At 41.9% G+C, this 9,692-nt stretch overlaps 1 pseudogene; it reads right to left on the bottom strand.

The window, feature by feature from the left end:
• Window positions 1–5,054: 5,054 nt before the first annotated feature.
• LOC114910581 (cyclin-dependent kinase 6-like) lies at window positions 5,055–8,485 on the bottom strand (annotated as a pseudogene).
• Between the last annotated feature and the right edge of the window lie 1,207 nt (window positions 8,486–9,692).

Genomic DNA, 9,692 nt, shown 5'->3' with positions numbered 1-9,692 from the left:
AGTCCCTCAGGTGTTTCCTGCAAGTATATAAAGGGACATTGATCTGGTCCCAGGGTTGGCTCTTTTTGGCTGCTCCAACACTGCTCTTGGTGAACCATGTGAGGAACAGCACTGTGTAATGATTCATATGGTTACAGACAAGAACAATGTTCTACACAACTGATATCTGTCTTCACGCTGATTTAGGAAAAGGCTTCATGAGATTGTTGTTATCATTACACACAGAATAAACAAATATCTGGACATTTTCTACATAGAGGCTGCACTGGATTTTTATTTATTTGTTTTTAAACCAAAGACGAGACACAAAGTATTTGATGTTTCATACAAAATTAGTGGTGATAAAATGAGTTGAGACATGATAAAATGAACTCTTCCTGAGAACCAACTTAACTAACAGTTTTTAACATTATTTTCAGTTTACTGTTCTGTTTACATTTTTCAGATTTCCACACTTTTCTCCTCACATCCCCTATAAGTTTATACTGGTAGTTTCCTCTGTTCATATGTGTACTAACATGTTTCAGATAGTTTGATTGTGTTTTCCTTCCCCTTGCTGGACTTACAGTATATATAATACCAGTTTATTGGGTTAATGATGTTTGAATTGTTTGCCTATCTTTGTATTTACTTTTTATATATCTTGCTACATTTGCTACATTAAATCAGGTAACAGGACTTCTTTGGTGTGGTAAATGGAAAATTAATTAGCAGCTTGTTAAAATTATACATATTAATAATATGGAAGAGAGCACCATTTTTTATGATTGCTCTAAAAGTTCAATATATCTTTTATTCACTTGAGGACAAAGCTGTGAAGTTCCTGAGAGATTAATTGAACAAGTTCAAGAGGAATCTGAGTCAGGATTATCCAGCATGCTTTGAGCCTCAGGATCACAATGATCTCGACAGTGAATCTGAGATCCAGAAGATGTGTGGCAGAGAGAGGGCTATGAAGATCACACTGTACATTCTGAGGACCATGAACAAGAAAGATCTCACACTTTCCTTGGGGAAGAGTAAGAACTTTTTGTCTCTCTTTACAGTCTCGTGTGGCTTAAATATACCAAAAAAAAGAGGAACATCTGAAGAAACTTTTAATCACAAATATCTGGCCAAGATAGGCAATAATGCAAAAAAAAAGGTCTGTAAAACAAAATGAATGATACAAAAATACAACAAAAACTATAATAAACATAACATTTATTTCCTTCTGTTCGCTTTAAATGGTCTAATACACTGCTAAAAAAAAATTAAAGGAACACTTTGAAAACACATCAGATCGCAATGGTGAAAAAAATCATGCTGGATATCTATACTGATATGGACTGGGTAATATGTTAGGAACGAAAGGATGCCACATCGTTTGATGGAAATGAAAATTATCAACCTACAGAGGGCTGAATTCAAGGACACCCCAAAAATCAAAGTGAAAAAATGATGTGGCAGGCTATTCCATTTTGCTGAAATTTCATTGCAGCAACTCAAAATGGTACTCTGTTTACTGGTACTAAACTACTGTTTGTATGGCCCCCACGTGCTTGTATGCATGCCTGACAACATCGGGGCATGCTCCTAATGAGACTACGGATGGTGTCCTGCGGTATTCCTTCCCAGATCTGGACCAGGGCATCACTGAGCTCCTGGACAGTCTGAGGTGCAACCTGGCGGCGTCGGATGGACCGAAGCATAATGTCCCAGAGGTGTTCTATTGGATTTAGGTCAGGCGAGCGTGGGGGCCATTCAATGGTATCAATTCCTTCATCCCCCAGGAACTGCCTGCATACTCTTGCCACATGAGGCCGGGCATTGTCGTGCACCAGGAGGAACCCAGGACCCACTGCACCAACATAGGGTCTGACAATGGGTCCAAGGATTTCATTCCGATACCTAATGGCAGTCAGGGCGCCATTGTCTAGCCTGTAGAGATCTGTGTGTCCCTCCATGGATATGCCTCCCCAGACCATCACTGACCCACCACCAAACCGGTCATGCTGAATGATGTTACAGGCAGCATGACGTTCTCCACGGCTTCTCCAGACCCTTTCATGTCTGTCACATGTGCTCAGGGTGAACTGCTCTCATCTGTGAAAAGCACAGGGCGCCAGTGGCGGACCTGCCAATTCTGGTGTTCTATGGCAAATGCCAATTGAGCTCCATGGTGCCGGGCAGTGAACACAGGGCCCACTAGAGGACGTCAGGCCCTCAGGCCACCCTCATGAAGTCTGTTTGGTCAGAGACATTCACACCAATGGCCTGCTGGAGGTCATTTTGTAGGGCTCTGGCAGTGCTCATCCTGTTCCTCCTTGCACAAAGGAGCAGATACCGGTCCTGCTGATGGGTTAAGGACCTTCTATGGCCCTGTCCAGCTCTCCTAGAGTAACTGCCTGTCTCCTGGAATCTCCTCCATGCTCTTGAGACTGTGCTGGGAGACACAGCAAACTGGCAATGGCATGTATTGATGTGCCATCCTGGAGGAGTTGGACTGCCTGTGCAACCGCTGTAGGGTCCAGGTATCGCCTCATGCTACCAGTAGTGACACTGACCATAGCCAAATGCAAAACTAGTGAAAAACAGTCAGAAAAGATGAGGAGGGGAAAAAATGTCAGTGGCCTCCACCTGTAAAACCATTCCTGGTTTGGGGGTCGTCTCATTGTTGCCCCTCTAGTGCACCTGTTGTTAATTTCATTAACACCAAAGCAGCTGAAACTGATTAACGAAGATCTGGAAGAGTGTGACATTGATGTCAGTGAAGCTTCAGTGTACTCTGGAGTGTGTACAGAAATCTTCAAAGAGGAGTGTGGGTTAAACCAGAGGAAGGTTTACTGCTTTGTGCATCTGAGTGTTCAGGAGTATTTTGCTGTTTTGTTTCTGTATAAACAGAAACAAAAAACCCAGTGTTTTTGAACAAACTGCAAACCAAAGAGAAACTTGGTCTGAATTTCTGAACAATTCAGTGGATCAGGCCTTACAGAGCAAGAAGGGACACTTCGACCTCTATCTCCACCGTTCAATGGATTCCAGTCAGAGTCTGTTACAAGGGCTACTTACAAAGAGAAGAATCAGATCATTTGATACTGACAAGACAGTACAGTACATCAAGAAGAGGAGAACCATCAATCTACTCCACTGTCTTAATGAACTCAATGACAATTGTCTAGTGGAGGAAGTCCAAGGTTACCTGAGCTCAGGAAATCTTTCAGCCAAACACCTCTCACCTGAACAGTGGTCAGCTCTGGCCTTTGTGTTACTGATGTCAGACAAGGAACTGGATGTGTTTGATCTGAAGAAATACATCAGATCAGAGGAAGGCCTTCTGAGGCTGCTGCCAGTGGTCAAGGTCTCCAGAACAGCTCTGTAAGTACTCTGGTCTTATGGTAGTTCAGATTAGTCATAAGGAACTAACAGTAAAATACAAATCCATTTCTTTGTAAATGAATGCAGTACTTTCTTTCCCAAAAAATGTCCCAGATGTTATCTTTTTTTTTAATGTTTCTAATTGTCAATGTTAAATTTTGGAACTTAATTTTCTGAAAGTGAATGTTTAAATTAAGGAAACAGTATAACATAACGAGGCACCTTGCAGATGTGTAAACTTCCAATACTTCATAAATTAAATATTTTTGGCATAAACTATCTGTCCAAATATTGTCTTGTTAAGGCTGAACCAGTGTAGACTGACAGAGCGATCCTGTGAAGCTCTGGCCTCAGTTCTCACCGCAAACTCCTGTTCACACCTGAGAGAACTGGATCTGAGCTACAATCACCCAGGAGACTCAGGAGTGAAGCTGCTCTCTGATCTACTGGAGGATGAGAAACTGAAGTCTGTGTGTGTTGCAAGTCAGCAGCAACAATAACACTTCTGTGCAGCAATAACATTTGTATGCTTATGCTACAACTCCCATTTAAGTGCAAAAGAAAAATGACTGATGCAAAATAAATAATGGCATAAAACTTGAGGAGATGCAAAAAACTAACTTTTCACCCTGCTGCAGACAGGGAAGCATTTTTGCTTCCTGAAGGCCAACACAGAGAGAATGAGGAGGAGCTTCTTCCCGCAGGCCATCCGGGCTCTTGACCAGGAAAGCACCATGGAGTAGAGACTGGACTTGAATAAACAATAATCACTACCTCAGCCAAATATTGCATAGCATTTTTTTGCACAACATTGCACACGTACTTTTTTCTGATTTAATCTTTAATATTGGAGTTTACATTCACTTTGTTCACATACTTGAATACATCTGTTTTGTATATGTCCCCTCATACATATTATTCTTCTTCTGTTCATTTCTATTATATTTTCATTATATTTCTTTTTTTCCTGTAGTATGATTTTAATTGCTATTTTATTTGGGGGGGGGGGCACGGTAGAAGTGTGTGTGTGTGTGTGTGTGTGTGTGTATTTTTATCTTACTATGAGTATGTACCATGGACAGTCGGAAAAGCATTTCACTGCACGTTGTACTAAGTATGGTTGTGTACGTGACAAAACTTGAATTTGACAGTTTTTGGGATTTATTTATTCAATAAAGAATTTAGTAACCGGAAATGATGAATGAAGAAATTTTTTACCTGTTGAGTTGGACAGTGTGTGGAGCCAGACACCTTCGGTGGGCTAGTAATCCATTCTGATCCATAGGAAAATGAAAGAAAAAATCTCTCACTGCCTGTTGGTGTTCCAATAAACGTTACGAATGAACGCCTTCTGTGCGCCCTTCTTTGCCCCATCCATACCCAGAGCACAGCATGCTACAATGTCATCTTAAGAAATGTTGGGCTATTTCAGAAAATCTAAGTTGGTACCTCTGATCAGTAAGACCCCAGTAGGCGGGCACACCTTTAGATATTGAGCACCTAAACTCTGGAACAGTACCAGTTACCGTCATGTTGCACATCTCTGAGATGAACAGAGGTAGGATGTGAATCTTCTGCCCTCAAGTAAAAACTGAGACATTCAGAAAGGAAGAAAGGAAATAACACTTTTATTGAAGTGAACAACTGGCAACAGTCCTCATCTCCTTCGAGCGAAGGTACCGCCATGAATTAACCGTTATTCCGCCAGCTCTTCAGCAGCCATAGGGTCCCTGGGTAGCGGTGCTACTGCTCAGCCAGGAAGGTGTGTCTCAAAGCCTCAAATGCTGAGACACGCTTGGATGGGTTAAAGGCCAGAAACTGCTGTGGGCACACCGACAAAACACAGTCAATCCCCTGTTACAACACACCCCTGCAAAGAAACCTGTATCCCTGCAGTGGTCCTCAAGCCTGCTTCTCGTGGCTTACAGTACATCAGGATCTCCAGTCCAGAACTTAGGCCCTCGATCAAATGGACTGTTACCAATTTAGCCTTTTCTCACAGCGCTGGGCTAGTGAGGTATTCCAGCTGCCTTTAAACTGGTTCCCCCATCACACCCTGGCAGGAACAGGCTGTGAATTCTGATTTAGAAACAAAGTCATTCTCATTAACTCAGAATCCAACGGGGCATTTCACCAACATCCCAAGGAGTGTAGATGCGGATATGCCAATCCCAAAGTACCGTCAATCAGTGACCAATTCACTAATAGGAAGACCATTGCTCTGATTTCCAAAAAAAAAATATTTCCATCTCCTACTTTACACACTATTGCAAGACTCGCACCCATTAAAACTTACCAAGAGCAAGTCCCTCTCTTCCTGGTACAAGTTTGGCAGCAGCTGATTTAAGGTATTACCACTCTTCCAGTTGGCAGGGTACAGGATGGGGCTCTCGGTAGGCCAGTCCTCCTGTGCAGGCAGGCCGATCACACTGAGGACCAACAAGGAGGAGTTACACACTCGAGCTATCTGGGAACACCTAATTTGACTCTAACCTTAACGCAATGTGACTCTTAACTGTAACCCAATTTAACCCTAAGTTACTCTGTCAGCATTGATACTCCCAGCCTGCAAAGCTACAAAGCATCGCTGACCATGAAACCATCTCACTATTAAAGAGGACATGTAGTGGCTTACTCTATGATTTTCTGGAGCTGCTGTATGTCAGAATAGCCGCAAAACAAGGGTCTGCCAAAAAGAAGTGCAGCCAGATGTGTGTTACACGCAAGCGTGTCTCCGTGATGCAGCGGGGGGTGTACAGTGGTTTACTGTGCTCTCCCTACCTGAGGAGGAAGAGCTCAGCGAAGATGCAGCCAGTGCTCCACATGTCCACGGAGGACATGTAGCCGGAGTGTAGCAGGACCTCCGGAGCTCTGTACCACAGGGTCACCACCTGAGGAGCACATACCCACAGGAAGTGATGTCATCATCTAGAGAACAGCAAAGAATGTGTCAGGCTGCATAAGACCACAGGACTTTGTTATGAATTTATAACAGGGTGATGGGTTTAGGAGGCAGAATACTTAGTTTAGTTTCTGTCCAGTGACATATTCACTTCTACAAATTGTTAGGGTTAAAACACTAGCATGTCAGGATCCAGTCAGTGCAGACTTACGATGGGCGTGAGAGCCATGTGGTGGCTGTAGACCTGCGCCAGACCAAAATCCGCAATCTTGATCTCACCGTGGCTGCTGACCAGCACATTTTGCGGTTTCAGGTTCCGGTGTACCAGCATGTTGGTGTGAAGGAAGTCGAGGCCTCACAGCAGCTGTAACATTATGTCCTGCGAGGACAGGAGGAGATACATGGGGACACCTTTTTCTTTTACAGAAAGGAGGAAACTGGAGGGACACCTGTACCAACTGACAGGCTGATCCAAACCTGTGCAGTAAATCAAATCATAGCCATGTAGGTGCATGAGTGTGTAAGCTTTTTTTGTTTTTAAAAATGAAATGTGTATAAATGAGTAAATGAGTAGCTTAGTATGAAAACCTCAGTCACTTTGGAGAAAAGCATCAGCTAAATGAAGAAATACAACAGTATTAACATAACGGAGACTGAATTCACATAACATAATGGTTTTCAGAAAATTACATGGGTAACTACATTAATGACATAAACTATTGTGGATCAAACGTTTAACAGTTGATATTGCATGGACTATGACAAAAAGGACATCTCACCTTAATTTTTCCACCTGCTGAGACCAGTCTCTGCTACCGAGGCAAGAAATGCACACAAATCTTGATCAACATATTCAAACACTAAAGTCAGCTCTGAGGTCTGATTTTGGACTTCAACTGAAACATCTAATAACCTAGAAAACAAGTAAAATGAATTAATAAATTTAGAACTCAGCCTTACCCTGAATAAACAAATAGAAAAGAGTTCTACTTACACTCAGAGATCAACAGCTGGTTTTAAGTGTCCAGAAACAGGGCAGTAATACTTTGCTGTATTATTACTATACTGTACTATAATATTATCCATAATGACTTGTAATATGTATACACTGATACAGCACTTATGTATTTTTGCAGGTCAGTTCAGAGTAAATACTTTGATCAAGAGTACTGCAGCAATAGCACCAAGTGGGGCTTGAACAAACAACCTACAGGTTACAACAGGGTTCACATAACCTGCAAATATAACCCAGAAAATGGTAATGTGTGGTGAGCAGGTCATGTAATTGCTAGGGCCGTTTCCCTGCAATGCTAAGGTCCCAGGTCCGAATCAATTCTCCTGCTTTAATAGGCTCGACCAAGGTACCTACCCTGAATGAACCAAGAATTCCTAGCTGTGTAAATGAATCAAGTTGAATTATTCAACATTGTAAATTACACAGAGCAGAAGTTAAATGATAAATAATGAAAATTATTTATATTCTTATTCTTCTTCTTCTTATTATTATTATTATTAACAATAAACATGACAATAAAAACATCTATGAGGAGGGTTTTTCGATTTACTTGACCACGTTGGGGTGGTCGAAGGCCTCCAACTTGCGCAGCAGTCCCACCTCGCGGATCACGAAGGCAGGCACGCCTTCCTCCATCTGCTCGAGGACCCTGACCTTCTTGAGGGCCACGAGGCGCTGGCAGCCGCCGGTCTCGCGTGCCTTGAACACGCGTCTGGAGGCGCCCTCACCCACAGCAGCCAGGACCTCGTAGCGGCCGGCCTCCATGTTGTACCCTTACACCTCGGCATGGGGTCACAAGCACATTAGTATTACTCCACATTACTGAGTGCACAAATTGTACTTTTTGTAAGAGGTATGTTGCTGTGAAGAAAAGCTCCTGCTAAATGAATTAAATTCTCAACTTGTTCCCAAGATTGCACCAGTGACTGTACTTGAACCTGAAGTTCAACAGTTTAACAAATATGCAATCAGGGCTGCACACATTAATATTTTAATACAAACTACCTAGGTTTTCCACTCAATTTTAAACATCTCAGCCTGACAAAAAAATTACCACTGGTAAACAGACTGAGGCTAACCCAAGAAAAACAACCGGGAAGAGTCAAAACTGGTCAGCATTTGCTATCTTTTGTTCTGAAACAGCTGTAGAGTACTAAAATGACAAATTTACTGCATGTTTTGATGGCAAGGCAGCACCTACGAACTATAACATAACAGGATAAATAAGACTTAATATGGCCTAGCAGTCAAACATCTAGATGAAGTCATGTTTTTTTTTTTTTTTTTTTTAATTAAACCTTATTTAATAAAGTGATCAATAAAATACACAACCAAAAACAAACATCAAAAAATCCACAGTCAAACGAACCCAAAACCGTTTTTCCTACAGTTGGTCAACAAAACTTACTAAATACCCATTACATAAAATACATTATCAAGACAGTGACAAAGTCTTTCCCATAACAATCCCCCTTCCTGGTTTCAAAAAATATAACTGACCTATGTCTTCCCCACACAAACATATCCACGAAAGGACTGTCCCCCAATACCAGCTCAACCCAAGTCATCATGTCACATAAATCCTTCAAAACACATAAAACACTTCTAAGTTGCAGTATAAAACTTCATGTCTTTTTTTTTCCAAACTTTATTTAATGAAGTTATCAATAATAATAATACACACAACCAAAACAATACATTAAAAATCCACAATCAAACAAACCCAACACTATTTTTCTACAGTTGGTCAACAACATCACTAAGCAACCATTACATAAAATACATTGTCAAGACAAAGTCTTTCCCATAACAATCCCCTTTCTGGCTTCAAAAAATATAACTGACCCATGTCTTCCCCACACCAACATACTTAAAACAACTGTCCCCCAACTTCATGTCTTTTGAGTAGTTTTAACAAAGACACCACAAACAGTACGCTTAACACTGGAGAGTCCCCCTAAATCACTCCCAGGCCCCCTGCCACCCCCGACGGTTGAGGTGCCACCTCCAAAACCCCCTAGAATCCCCCTCGTGGCAAACTGCACTTAAACGATAAGACAACCAATAATAACAGAATACCACACTATGTACAGACATGAACAGTAGTAATAACTATTTACACAGAGCTATTTAGCTCCCCTTGGTCCTATTACAGTATATTTATAATACATTTTTATTATATTTTTGTTATTCCACATTTTTAGATCATTATATTTTTATTTTACTATTATACTTTTATCTTACTTTAGTTATGTTATACTAGGGGCCTGGTGGTGCAGTGGGCTGGACCAGATCCTACTCTTCAGTGGGTCTGGGGTTCGAGTCCCGCTTGGGGTGCCTTGCGACGGAATGGCGTCCTGTCCTGGGTGTGTCCCCTCCCCCTCCGGCCTTACGCCCTCAGTTGCCGGGTAGGCTCCG

This window comes from Scleropages formosus, chromosome 5 (genome assembly GCF_900964775.1).
Source record: "Scleropages formosus chromosome 5, fSclFor1.1, whole genome shotgun sequence".
In the NCBI taxonomy this organism is placed as follows: Eukaryota; Metazoa; Chordata; class Actinopteri; order Osteoglossiformes; family Osteoglossidae; genus Scleropages; species Scleropages formosus.
This window is presented reverse-complemented; position numbering and strand designations above follow the sequence as displayed.